The sequence below is a fragment of the Salarias fasciatus genome, chromosome 7, assembly GCF_902148845.1.
Source record: "Salarias fasciatus chromosome 7, fSalaFa1.1, whole genome shotgun sequence".
Lineage (NCBI taxonomy): Eukaryota > Metazoa > Chordata > Actinopteri > Blenniiformes > Blenniidae > Salarias > Salarias fasciatus.
This window is the reverse complement of record NC_043751.1, coordinates 30,088,249-30,103,110: the sequence shown is the minus strand read 5'-3', so window position 1 is coordinate 30,103,110 and position 14,862 is coordinate 30,088,249. Positions and strand designations below refer to the sequence as shown.

The window sequence follows — 14,862 nt, the reverse complement described above, 5'->3', positions numbered from 1 at the left end:
TGAGTGAAACGAGGTGGCTGCAGGCCGGACAAAAAAGACTGGCTAGCGGCGAACTTGTGTTGTACTCAGGACATGAAGAAGAGAACGCAGTGCACATGGAAGGGGTAGCAATCATGCTTTCAAGAACAGCACAGAAAGCTCTGATAGGGTGGGAAGCGCACGGTTCAAGAATAATAACAGCATCCTTCAAGACCATGAAGAAGAACATCAAGATGAATGTGATCCAATGCTACGCACCCACCAACGACCATGACGATAAAGATAAAGATCAGTTCTACAACCAACTACAGGCAATTCTGGACAAGTTGAAAGACAGGGAAGTCAACATCCTCATGGGGGATTTTAATGCGAAGGTGGGTTCAGACAACAGAGGCTACGAGGAAGTGATGGGACAACATGCCCTCGGAGAAATGAACGAGAATGGAGAGAGATTCGCTGACCTCTGTGGACTGAACGACCTTGTCATTGGAGGCAGCATCTTCGCCCACAAGAGGATACACAAGGCCACCTGGGTATCACCTGACCATATCACGGAAAACCAGATCGACCACTTCTGTATTACTAAGAAGTTCAGGCGGTCTCTCATAGACGTACGAGTGAGAAGGGGAGCTGATGCAGCATCAGACCACCATCTTCTGACTGCGAGACTCAAGCTGAGATTGAAGAGAATGGACAGGCAGGCAGCAGGCAGGGCGAAGTATAACATCACCCTACTGAAAGATCAGACAATACAGGAAGCTTTTACCATGACCCTGAGGAACAGATTCGAGGTACTGCAGGAGCTTACCACCAATGACGCCGATGCCCACGACCTTTGGAAAGGAACAAAAGAAGCACTCAAAGAAACATGCCAAGAAGTGCTTGGGCCAAAGAAGAACCAACATAAGGACTGGATCTCGGTAGACACCCTCCGGAAGATACAAGCAAGAAGACTCAAGAAAGAAGCAGTCAACGTGAAACGTACAAGAGCCAGCAAAGCAGCAGCCCAAGCAGAATATGCAGAAGCCCATACAGAAGTGAAGAGGAGCATAAAGAAAGATAAACGACACTATATAGACAGCCTGGCGCAAGAAGCAGAAGAAGCGGCCTACTACGGCAATATGAAAGACCTGTACATGATAACCAAGAAGCTAGCAGGGAAGTACAGCAGACCAGAACGACCGGTCAAAGATAAACAGGGACAAAACATTACAGACTCTGAACAACTATTAGAGAGGTGGGCAGAACATTTTGAGGAACTTCTCAACAGACCAGCTCCTGAGAACCCACCAGACATAGCAGAAACAGAGATTGACATCGACATAGACTGTGATCCACCAACTAGAGAAGAAATTATCCATGCCATCAAGAAGACGAAGAACGGCAAGGCAGCCGGCCCAGATGGAATTCCAGCGGAAGCCCTTAAGGCGGATGTAGAGACAACAGCTGACATGTTACTACCGCTCTTTGTGAAGATCTGGGAACAGGAAGAAACACCAACAGATTGGAAAGAGGGACATATTATCAAGCTGCCCAAGAAAGGTGACCTCAGCAGCTGTGAGAACTACAGAGGCGTCACATTCATGTCAGTGCCGGGGAAGGTGTTCAACCGAATTCTGTTGGAGAGGATGAGGGACGCAGTGGATGCCAGGCTCCGGGACCACCAGGGTGGCTTCAGGCGGGACAGAGCCTGTACTGACCAGATCGCCACGCTACGTATTATAGTCGAGCAGTCCCTGGAGTGGAATTCCTCATTGTATGTAAACTTCGTGGATTTCCTCAAGGCTTTTGACAGTCTGCATCGTGATACCCTGTGGCAACTCCTCCGACACTATGGGATCCCAGCCAAATTGACACGCATCATCAAGGAGTCTTACGAGGGAATGGCTTGTCAGGTGGTTCATGGAGGCCGGTTGTCGCGTCGTTTCGACGTGAAGACCGGTGTTCGTCAGGGGTGCCTTCTGTCGCCGTTCCTATTTCTCCTCGCCATCGACTGGGTGATGAGGCAGACGACAGATGGACAGAGAGACGGAATCCAGTGGACCCTCTGGACCCAGCTGGACGACCTGGACTTTGCTGATGATCTTGCTCTGCTCTCCCACAATCAACAACAGATGCAGAACAAGACCACAAGACTAGCCTCCCATGCCTCCCAAGTCGGCCTCCACATCCACCCCAACAAGACCAAGATCCTGAAAATCAACGCCTCCAGCAGAGAAGCGGTGAAGTTGGGAGATAACAACCTGGATGAGGTCGACACGTTCACCTACCTTGGAAGCGTTATTAACCAGCAGGGAGGAACAGATGCAGATGTTAAGACCCGCATCGGGAAGGCAAGAACAACGTTCATAGCGCTAAAGAACATCTGGCAATCCAACCTTATAACATCTCGTACCAAAATCTGCCTGTTCAACTCCAACGTCAAATCAGTCCTTCTATATGGAGCAGAGACATGGAGAACAACAAAGACCACCATCAAAAGAGTCCAGACCTTCATCAATTTATGCCTGCGAAGAATTCTAAAGATCCACTGGCCAAATACCATCAGTAATGCAGATCTCTGGGAAAGAACCAACCAAGTGCCAGCAGAAGAAGAGATCAGGAGGAGAAGATGGAAATGGATAGGGCATACCCTGAGGAAACCATCAACAAACATTACACGACAGGCCTTGACCTGGAATCCTCAGGGGAAGAGAAAGAGAGGCCGACCAAAGAACACCTGGAGAAGAGACCTGGAGGCGGACGCCAAACAGACTGGCTACACCTGGAGGGAGTTGGAGCGAATCGCCCAGGACCGTGGACGCTGGCGGACTGTTGTGGATGGCCTATGCCCCTCTAGGGGTTTAAAGGCCAAGTAAGTAAGTAAGTAAGAACAACTCAACAACAACAGCAGCAACAGAAACAAACAGCAACACTTGCACACAGACATCTTCAGGGCAAAAGGCAGGACAGCAGCGGCAGTTACGTTACAACATATCAACGGGACATGGTGTTCAATGCCCCAATTGCGTTTGGAATAAAAGAATTTTTAAAGATATTACGATTTGCCCTTGGCACTTTGTAACGTCTACCAGAAGGGAGAAGTTCAAACTCCCTGTTGTGTGGATGAGAGGGATCGTTTGCTATTTTTACAGCTTTTTTACTCTGCACTTCCTCGTACATGCAACTTAAATGTTTCTGTCTTATGCCTATGATTTTTGAGGCAAGGTTTACTATCCTCTGCAGCTTGCTTCTTCCTTTTATGTTTAGGTTAACGTACCACATTACCATATTAAAGGTCAGGATTCCCTCTATCAGGTTCTTATAGACTGTTTCCATAATGTGCTTGCTCACTCTGAAGGAGTTGAGCTTGCGCAGTAGACGTTGGTTACAGATTTTAAAAATATGTGTTTTCACTGAAATTTAAATTACAATCAATATATGTACCTAAATACTTGAACTTGTTCCCTACCTCTACAGTCTGTCCCCTCATGATGAGGGGCTGCACAGAGCTCTGCCGTCATGTGACCAGCTGTTGTTAGCTTGCCCTCGTTCAAGACTAAAAACCAGAGGTGACAGAGCTTTTGCAGTTGCCGCACCTAAACTTTGAAACGACCTCCCACTGAGCATTCGTTCAGCTCCAACCATTGAGTGTTTTAAATCGCTTTTAAAAACTCATTTATTTGCCCTGGCTTTCATCACGAGCTGAGCTAGACATTCTTTGCACCTTAATTTCTTAAATGTACTTTTTGTTGTTCTTTTTATTTTAGTGCTTTTTTATTATGTACAGCACTTTGGGCAGTGTTTACTGTATTTTAAATGTGCTTTATAGATAAACTTTGACCTTGAACTTGACCGACAAAGTCACATTACATGTCGGGAGTGCTATAAACAAGTTATAGCCGAGGATGGAAGCACGACAAATCTTTTACAACACCTAAAACAGTGGCGCAAACTGCAGCACTGAGTGTGTAAAGCTGTGCGCATTACTGTTTGTCAAAGTAGAAAAAAAGGTGAGAGAATGTATATTGACTTGATATTATGTTTCTTGTGCAACTGGTTGAGACTGTTCAGAAAAGAAATTGCTAAAGGAACAAGAGGAAAAGGTAATCTAGAGCTGATGTTTACATCTGTTTCTTAAACTGAGCACTTTATTTTGTTCTTTATATATAAATGCTGCTCTTACAAAGGTTTGTCATATTTTGTTATGCAATGTTTATTATTTGCGTCTGTAGATTTATTAGAGAGGAGAAGAAAATCAGTCATTTGATTTCAATAAGCTATTTTTAGTTGTAGAATAAAAAAATGCTTATTGTGTTTTCATGAATGGATTTATTTCAGAAAAAGATTGGCCTATTTTATTTTATAAGCTATTTTTTTAAGATACCTTACAGAGATTTAATTTGATAAAGGCACTCCTGTTGTTATACGGTATTTATGTTTACTTTTCATTATTTGAACAACTGAGCATTTTTCATGAACCAGGTGAGGAAACCTGTTGATTACTCATTTGATTTTGCCACTGTTCACTGAAACAGTCAGTTTCAATAAAACTACTTGTGACTTGTTAAATTTGGCTTTGACTTTGACAGAACATTTGCTCTCACTTTGCGAAAAAAAAAAATATCGGGATATATATCGTATATCGATAGTCAGCCTAAATATATCGGGATATGAATTTTTTTTTTTTATAACTCTTTTTATTTTAATTACATACAGAATGAAACAAGAGGCTCACAGAACAATAACGATTAGGCATGCACAGATGTTAGCAAAATTATTTACAGCAAATAGTAATCAGCTATACAACTTGAGAGAAACAACAAAAATAACAGTAAAATTAAAATAAAAAATAAATAAATAAATAAATAAAAAAAAGTAAAAAAAATAAATAAAGGGGGGGGGGGGGGGGTTGCCATCAAAAACTAATAGGTATAGGCCAACAACCTTAAATGTAAGCACACAAAAATAAAATGAGGTAAAAACCATATATGTGGGCATCTATACATGTAGTACTGGAAGGACCTCAAACTCATGCCTTACATTGCAACAGGATGGGTCTTTTTCCAGTCTAATTGAAGCTGTCCTTTTAACAGAGTACCTTTGAGATCTGAGGGTAAATACACCAGGACAGGATTCCAAATTCTAAGAAATAGGTTTTCGTTGCCCTTAAGGACTGCACTGATTCTTTCATGAGGCATAACACTGAATGCTTCTCTATACCATAATGTCACTGTCGGTGGAGTGTCATGGACCCATTTTAAAAGGACATATTTACGAGCAAGAAGCAGTAGCTTATCCAACAATTTAAATTGAATAGCAGGAAGCACTAGTTCCTTAGAGGGCAATCCTAGTAAAAACAAACCTGGATCTTTCCTTATCTTCCTTATCTTATCTTTCCTTTCCGTCTTAAAGATCCCACTTAGTTCCTGAGCTATGTTATTCCAAAATTTAGAAATCTTATTACAATCCCAAAAGTAGTGGTAATGAGTCCCGAGGTCAGTTCCACACTTTCCACAAATGGGAGAAAAGGTTTGAGACATTTTATGGAGGGCAGCAGGAGCTATATGGAGCCTATGTAGTATTTTGTATTGGATTTCCATGAGCCTATATTGCAAGTAAAAGTTGAGTGTACAAGGTGCACTGCCTCCCGCCAATCATCTTCAATATATTGGTTATTAAGGGCGACCTCCCATTTTCTTGAGAATTTACTTGTGTCAGATTTGTCATAAGAATAGAGTACAGAGTAAAAACGGGATACTACATGATTTAGGTTTTTTAATTCAATGATAAATTTCTCTGCATCACTATAGATGGGTGTATCTTCTGCAGGTTTAGCAAGTGAGGTGATGTAATGCCTCAGCTGTAGATAACCAAAAAAGTGTTCATTCATAAGGTTATATTTTTCTCGAATCTGCTCAAAGGACATAAGGTTATTATTTTTAAGAATATCCCCTACTGCATGGATCCCTTTGTTATGCCAAAAGTCGAACAGAGAGGGACTCAATCCAGGAGGAAACTCCAGGTTGTTGCAGATGGGAGACAACATGGATTTTGTGCCCTTTCTGTCCAGATATGCTGTAATCTCCTGCCACACTTTAATAGAGTTCATGATCAATGGGTTATTTCTAATATCCAGTTTAATTTTGTCAGGTTTGCAGGTCACCAAGCTCCAAAGAGACTCAGAGGAACACGGCCATGAGTCCACACACAATTCAGAGCTAAGATGAGAATGTAGCCAAGTCCAAATAATGCGAATATGACAGGCCCAGTTGTAAAAAAGCAAATTGGGAACTGCAAGACCTCCTCTTTCCTTTGGAAGCTGCAAAGTGCTGAGCCGCTGTCTAGGTCGTTTGCCATGCCAGATAAATTTTGAAAAGGACCTTTCTATGTCATTATTGACTTTTTTAGTAATGTGCAGAGGCAGCATTTGAAGAGGGTACAGGAGACGAGGAAAGATATTCATTTTTACCAAACTGATGCGACCAATAAGAGAGAGTGGGAGGTCATGCCATCTAACCAGGTCTTGTTTCACACTGGAGAGTACAGGGGCAAAATGAAGGTTCCAAAGTTCCTGTATATTTGGAGAGACTTTTAAACCAAGGTATGTGAAACCGGTGATAGACCACTTAAAAGGAAAATTTTCAGATAACTTGAATTTATCAAAGCCACCTAAGGGCATAGCCTCAGATTTGCCATAATTAATTTTGTATCCAGAAATAGAACTAAATTCCTTTAAAATTGTGAGGACAGCTGGGGTGGAAATCTCAGGTGAGGTGGGGAAAAGAAGAATGTCATCTGCGTATAACGCAATTTTATGAGTAACACTCCTGACAACCACACCACTAACATCAGTATGGGCTCTGATGGCCTCTGCCAAAGGTTCAAGGGCAACGGCGAAGAGCAAAGGACTCAAAGGGCATCCCTGACGTGTGGACCTTTCTAGGAGGAAGGGGGCTGAGCAAATGCCATTGGTGATAACAGACGCTGAGGGAGAATGGTAAATTGTTTTGATCCATTTAAGAAAATCTCCTCCTAACCCAAACCGCTCAAGGGTGTCATACAGATAAGACCACTCTACTCTATCAAAGGCCTTTTCAGCATCTAAGGAAATGGCAATTGCTTTATAGTTAAATTGGTTTGTAAACTGGACAATGTTCAACAATCTTCTTACATTAGTAAATGAATGCCGGCCACGAATAAACCCTGTTTGGTCATTGTTAATAATAGAGGGGAGAAGCAGCTCCAATCTCCTAGCAAGTAATTTAGCAAGAAGTTTATTTTCTACTGGAATAATACTAATAGGCCTATAGGAACTACATAATTCGTGCTGTTTGCCCTTTTTCAAGATGAGGGAGATATTAGATAAATTCAGAGAAGTGGGTAGTTGAGCTTTCTCAAAAGAGTCTCTATACATGTTTGCCAAAGGGCGTACTATGATGTCTCCTAATTTTTTTATAAAACTCTGGGCAGAAACCATCAGGCCCCGCTGCTTTGCCCCCCTTCAGAACCTTAATGGTTTCCAAAACCTCTTTTTCTGAGATTTGTCTGGTGAGGTCTTCCTTTTGTTCATCTGATATAGATGGTAAATTTATCTTTTCAAAAAAATCTTTTTCTGGTTTCCACAGAAGCAAGACCATCTGATGAATACAGGTTTTGGTAGTAAGCTCTCATAATATGATTTATTTCCGAGGATTTATGACACCTAACTCCATTTGTATCCAGGAGCGCAGATATTGAGGTAAGCCCCCTACTCCCCTTAGCCAGACGGGCCAAAAGCCGACCTGATTTGTTGCCGGATTCATAAAGCCTGTGTTGTGCAAAAAATCTGGAGGATTCTGCCTGCCTGGTTAGTAACTGGTTTAGGGCAGAGCGAGAAGCATCTAATTTTTTTCCAATAGTGCTTGAAGGGGACTTTTTAAATTCCACCTCCAATTCTCTAATTGTCTTCTCCAGGTCCAATTGGTTTTTGAGGGCATTTTTCTTTTGTGCAGAAGTGTATGATATGATAGCACCGCGCAAGTAAGCCTTAGCTGCCTCCCATAGAGTGGTTGGACTCACCTCAGGTGACTCATTCTCAGAGATGAATTGTTTGAGTTCCACACTGAGAAAATCAACAAAATGCTGACTACTTAAGAGAGAAGGTTTCAGTTTCCAGTGTATTTATAAAGAGGGCCAATAGTCAGACTGATAGGAGCATGATCAGATAGGGTCTGAATTCCTATGGTGCTGTTTTTTGTTCTGTCTAGTAGTACTCGAGAAGTTAAAGAGAAATCAATTCTGGAGAAGGCTTGGTGGGGTTTTGAGAAGAAACTATAATCTCGTGCCACTGGATTAAATACTCTCCACACATCATGTAAATCTAAATCAGTACAAAAGTCAGATAATTTCTTGCTTTTATAGGAAGAGGAGGGTCTAGGGGGAGATTGGTCAATAGAAGGATTAAGAGTACAATTGAAATCACCACCTATCACAGTATACGGAGTAGAAAATTCTGATATGTCTGCCAGTAGCTTCAGAAGAAATGAAGGCTCGTATACATTGGGGCCATATATACAGCCCAGCAGTACCTGTTCACCATATATGTATCCAGACACAAGTACATAACGACCTTCTTTGTCACTTACTGTTTTATCTAAAATAAATGGGAGGCTGCAATGTATAAGAATGGCTACACCGCGACTATTGGATTTAAAGGAGGAATAAAATACCTGTCCCACCCAATTCCTCCATAATTTAACTTGTTCCAAATCCGACAGGTGGGTTTCCTGTAGAAACGCAATTTGACATCTCTCTTTCTTCAAAAGTGTAAGAATCTTTTGGCGCTTGACAACATGATTCAAACCTTTAACATTTAATGAAGTAATTTTGAGGTCACTCATTTCAATAACTACTGCTTAGATAAATGGGAAGTCTAGAGTGTGCACCACTCAGACTAAGATAAAAAGTTGTAAAAAAAAAACTGTTCTTACATGAGAGAGAGGGCATCCCACAGAAAAAAAAACAAAGGAAAAATAAAAACGTAGCCAAAAAAAACTGTGAAAAAAACATCTGTAAATGAGGTTGAATAGGTGGAGCCTACTGAACACGAACAAAGAAACAAAAAATAAACCGACTACAACTACTGAAACAAGAAAATGACATGAACACACTTGGGCAAGTGAAGCAGAGGAGTAGCATTTCTCCAAACCAGGGAAGTGATCCAGATCAAACATAACCCAAACAGATCCAGACCAACCCCCGTCACCCTCCCGTCCCACACCAGCAAAAAATAAAAATAAAATAAAAAAAAGCATCCCATTAATATTCATTCACGTATCACACTGGAAAACAGTTATCAAGGATATTATCTTACTATGGGGTAAAATAAGCAGAAACAAAAATGAAAAACTGATAGCACAATGGATTACCATAATAAACTTAAATGACTTCACATGCGCACATATCAAAAGGAATGCCTGTTAGTAGTTCAAGGAGATGCGCAGAGCACCAATTATGCTAAATGAGTCCTCCAAATTTAAGGAAAAAAAACAAAAAAAAAAAACAAAGCTATTTTTGTCTTCAACCTGACAGCAATAGAGAGATGAAGCTGGACCTTTAGTGTTTTATTTGTCCCAGTCTTTGATGAGATCCCAAGCCTTGCGTGGGCATTGGAATGTGTACTCCCGGCTGTTGTGCGTAAAGCACAGGCTGGCTGGGAAGCGCATCTGGAAGCGTATTCCCTGGCTGATGAGACGCTGGCAGGTACCATTGAATTCCCGTCGGGTCTGTCTCACCTGGGACGAAAGGTCCTGCCGGATGTAGATTGTGCTTCCCTCAAACAGAAGCCTGCCTTTTTCCTTCGCTGCTGCCATGGTCCGCTGCCTGTCTGAGAAATTGTGCAGTTTAATTATCACCGGCCTGGCGTAATTTTCCTTCAATGGGCCGAGTGATCTGTGCGCCCTGTCAATTTTAACTGATCCATTTTTGATTTGCAGATCCAGAATTTTAGGGAGCCAGGACTCGAAGAATTTCACTGGATGTTTTCCCTCTGAGCCTTCCTTCAAGCCCAGAATCCTTATATTTTCTCTGCGGCTGCGGTTCTCTCTGTCTTCAGCGCGTTGTGAAAGAATCTTCACTTCTTTTTCCAGAGCATCAAACTTAGAAGACAGGGAGGTGGCGCAGTCCTCGACCTCAGATATGCGTGACTCTGCCTCTGTGATGCGCTTGGTGTTGTCTTCAACGCGACTGTTAATGCCCTCCAGAGTCACTCCAAGTTCTGTGAACTTTAACTCCATCAAAGCGCTGATTTTCTGCGTGACGTCCCGTGCGAGGCGAAAGACGATGTCTTCTACACCTGCTAGTTCCGCACCCTGGCTAGCTGTAGCCTCCAGGCTAGCTGACTTTAATTTCTCCAAATCTGGGGGAGTTCTGGCCGCGTTAGCAAGCGGCACTTGGGTCGAGTCGGAGGCAGACATGTTCGGAAGCGATCATCTACTGTAAAAAACACGGTGTAAAACCAAAAGCACCCCAAAAACATTAATTATATCTGGTGGAGACGGGAGGTCTGCGAAAAAGCACCCCTCACTCTGACCGCATCACGTGACCCATGGGATATGAATTTTGGTCCATATCGCCCAGCCCCAGTTCTGCCTTTGTGTCACTGTGCTGTGAGTTCATTTATGTTGCTTTTATGTTGTGATATGTCGGACCGTGAGCCAGGGGAGTTGCTGGGGGACTGACCTGGGGCCTGCGAGCCACCATATTTTTCTGTGTGTTGGTGTGTGAAATGTTCCTGGTGCTTAATTGTTTTAACAATAAAACCCGATTGAGCAGAAAGCAGCAGTCTCCTCGTCGCAGCTCGACGCTGCAATATCCATCCGCTCAATCTGCGGCCCAGCTGCTACCTGAACCACCAGCTCAGTTCCAGCGGCTGCCACCCGTGAACAGACTGATCCTGGAGAAAAACACTGCAGCCATCCCTCAGAAATTACTGGAAAAACAAAACGCTTGTTCTCTGGTTACTATTGTAAAAAGACTGTTGAACGGTCGTGTGCAGCAGTGTTCAGAAGTACACACACACAGCCGCTGAAAATTCATCCTTGTTGGAGCAGAGTTGGAACTTGTCAAGGTGTCTGCTGTGACCCCTGTTTCACTTGACCAACTCCATAAAACTATTCAGAAGGACAGTTATCCAAATCTGCACAAGATGCTCCAGTTAGCACTGATTCTGCCCGCCTGGATCTGTGACCTCCAAGGAGGAGTTTTTCTGCAATGCGGAGAATTCAGAATTGGCTGCGGTCAACGATGGGAGAATCGAGGTTTTCATCACTGGCGGTTCTTCACATTTACAAGAAGATAACAGGAAAACTGTCTCCTGAGAGGACAGTGGTTGTAAGAAGAGGCATTTACTTCTACACCAGGAAAGATACTGCTCATTTTACATTTATGCAACTATCCAATAGCAGCTGGTTACACTGTTGCCTGGCATCATCTTACTGTGCACATGTGCGCACCATGAATTGGACGAGTGAGTGTGTGTTCAGCTTTCTATTTAACAATAAGTTGGTAAATGTTAACTTTATATCTTTATATCTATCTAACTATCGCTATTCTTCTTCCTGACTGTGAAGAGCTCTTTAGTTACAGTATACATAACACACGTGGAATAAATGGACTATTAAATATCAATCTTTGTCAATGCATTTCTCTGTTTTCTGGCTAGAATATGCTGTTGTGGGTAGAAGTTAATGTCTTTGCAATAGAACCAGCAAAAATTACTGAACTCTTATTATTTTAAAGTCTGAGTTAAAGGTATAATACAGGATTTTGATTTCCGGGTGGATCACCTAAATAATTGGTGGGTCCGTTTGTCAATCATTCTGACGAGCTGCTTTCGTAAGGCGGTTCTACGTGCTTGCGCCCAATAAGCTTCTCCCTTTTGGCCATGCACATTCAGAGTGTTTATGTAGCCGGTGAGCTTCTGAGCTAGTACTTACCGATGGCGAGTCTGACATAATGAAACTGGAACTGTTTCGGAAAACAAGCTTTATGTATGAACGAGGCCGATCGCAGAAACTGTAAACCAGGGGTGGATCTAAGATTCTAGGAGATCAGGGGCTTAGCCCTGAGAGTGCAGATGCCGATTTATTTTTTCCGGCATTTTTTGTGCCACGCATACTGAACTATCTTTATTTTACTTTTTTTTAATTTTTTTTTTTACATCAACTTACCACCAATTGAAAGCTGAGAAAGGCACAGAGAACACTTAAAAATCAGACCCTTTAATGATGCAAACGTCTCACCACCAGCAGCCTTGAAGTCATTGTTTTATGCCTCATGTCCACTGAAAGAAAAAAATCTAAAATACAAAAGTTATTCAGACTGATCATAAACTAAAGAAATAAAATCCCTTATTTCCTTACTGCAGGCTCCCTGTGATCCTGGCTGGCACCTCTGCTGTCCTTTACTGCTCTGTCCTGTCCTCAAATCCTGTCTTCAGTCCTCCTGTCTCTTCTCTCTTGCTTTCTCTGCACATTTTTTATGATTTCCTGTTCATTTTCCCCTCACTTTCTTTCACTCCTTCCTCTCTTCTGTCTCTGTTTCTCTTTAATTACAATATTTCAGAGCTGTTCTCATGTCTCGTCATGCCTTTTTTGGAATGTTAAATGTGGATCATCTCCTGTCTTTTCCTCTTCACTCACACATGAACCAAAATAAAAATATTTAGAAATGAAGCCTGTGGAACATACTGATATATTGAGTTTAAATGTTTGAAATGTTTCTTGATGAGATTAGAAAATTCTCCCTCTTCTTCAAATAAATGAACTGTTCTAAACTCCCCTGGATTAGCTGAAAAATACATCAGTATTAACTGTTGATTGAACCACCCAAAAGTGTTAGGACAAGCTTAAACATCTGCCGTAGTACAGTATAATAATCCAAAACATCCTATGATGGCAAAGCACTGACAGGGAACACTTTTCTGCACAATGAATACTTTAATCATTTTGCTAGTAATACTTTTCATTCAGATTTCACAAAGGGTTTTTAGTCTTATCCTGGAATGCAACATTGATCTTGCTGTCTTTCATTTTCAGTGCAGTTGTGTTGTTGATATTAACAGATAATACTGATAGCCAGCCAGCAAAATCAGAGTTTCACAAACCGGGAACATCAATCTGTGCAGCAGCTTCTGCTGCTGCTGGTGGTGGCGACGTCACTTTTTTGAAAAAGCTTCAGATATCCATTATGAGTCGACTCTGGTTAGCAGTAGAATCAAGGAGCAGCGACTGGCGCGCATAGACGTGAACGCTTCTTCTTCTGCACAGGCGGCAGATTGCTGGCTGCTCTCCAGTGCATGCTGCCACTCTCTGGTGAATTCCAGTACTGCACATTATACTCGGACCAGCTCGGATCCGCGATCCGGGGCTCTTGACAAAACATCCGGGGCTTGAGCCCAAGTAGTCACCCCCTAGATCCGCCTATGATATTGTGTCAAGACTGAGTCAACGCTGTGCCATTTACAGGAAAACCCTTCACTCCTCAGGTTATGTTTCCAACATCATCTGTCAGGTTCTGTTTGGTACACGATACGATGAAAACTTCATCAAAGTCATCGTTCAGTCCTTTACTGAGAATGCCAAACTGGCCAATGGGCCGTGGGCGACGGTGAGTTCAGGTACATGAAGCAATGGCTTTCAGGCCCCGTTCACACGACAACGGTTGTAGTATGAATATTGTTCTTGTGTTTCCGTTTTGAATTTGAATTTCAACATTTGGAATTTGATGTTTGTTTACATGGAAAGAGCAGAAACACTGAAAATGATGCAGTGGGTGCTCACAAGCAGAGTGACGTTTTCCCCAGTTTTCAGTGGCTCCAGGCATCCTCGTCATGTCAACGGACACCCAAAACACTTGTTTGCCCTTGGAAACGTTTTCGTGTGAACGAGGCTTCGGTATTGCTCTGTTTACTGCTGCCAGCTCCTTTTTGATCTGCGGAACTCAGAAATGTGACAAATGAGTTGACTCAGTACTTTATTTGGATCATAGTTGGTCCTCCTCTTAAGGGTAATATTGGGAAAACCTTATTTTCAAAGCTTATCTTCCTTTTAAATTCCTCTACAGCTATATAACTCGTTTCCTATCATCCGACGCCTCCCACTGCCCTTCAGAAAGGCCTTTCAGAATGCTCAGGTAATGTTCAAACAACTCCAGCTACACATGCGCACAAAATCAATACATAAATGTAGTTTGATAATGACAATTAAACAAACAAGACTGATGATTTGTGGGTGTTTTTTGAACATTTTTTTATTATCCTTTTGTAGATTGTTACGGATCTTTTAAAGGAGTTGTTAACGGAGCACAAAAAGACGAGAGTCCCCGGAGAGCCACGAGACTTTCTCGACTGTTACCTGGATGAGCTGGATAAGGTGCGTTCAGGTGCTAAAAGAGATGGCACGCTGCCTATTTTCCACTACAAAAAACCGGAGTTTAAATCACCCATAATCCATTTGAACCTGACTGTGTTTGTGCCGTTTGTCCATAAGATGCAGATGTGAGAATGTTTGTCTTTTCAGAAGGGAGAAGATTCTTCCTTTTCAGAAGATCGGCTCATCATGTACTCTCTCGATCTTCACTTTGCCGGGACAGACACGACCTCCAACACTCTGCTGACTGGGTTTTTCTACCTGATGAACTTCCCCCACATACAAGGTACACATGGATATGCAGATTTGTCTTTTTATAGGACTGCTGCTTGACTTGATGTTTTCCTGAGTGAGACAATAATTTTTTTTTGTTTGTTTTTATGTTTTGTTCTTAAATGGTGTTGGTTTCATTTGTTGAGTCTGTGATGTGAAATGTGAGATGTTATCTCGCCCTCACAGAAAGATGTCAGCAGGAGATCGACCGGGTGCTGGA

General features: G+C 42.3%; 1 long non-coding RNA gene across 1 annotated transcript; it reads left to right on the top strand.

Moving 5' to 3' along the window:
- The first annotated feature begins 13,559 nt into the window (after positions 1-13,559).
- LOC115392299 (uncharacterized) lies at positions 13,560-14,369 on the top strand. The gene is made up of 3 exons (XR_003931833.1): positions 13,560-13,608; positions 14,065-14,133; positions 14,268-14,369. It is a non-coding gene; the product is annotated as an uncharacterized LOC115392299 (long non-coding RNA).
- Positions 14,370-14,862: the final 493 nt, after the last annotated feature.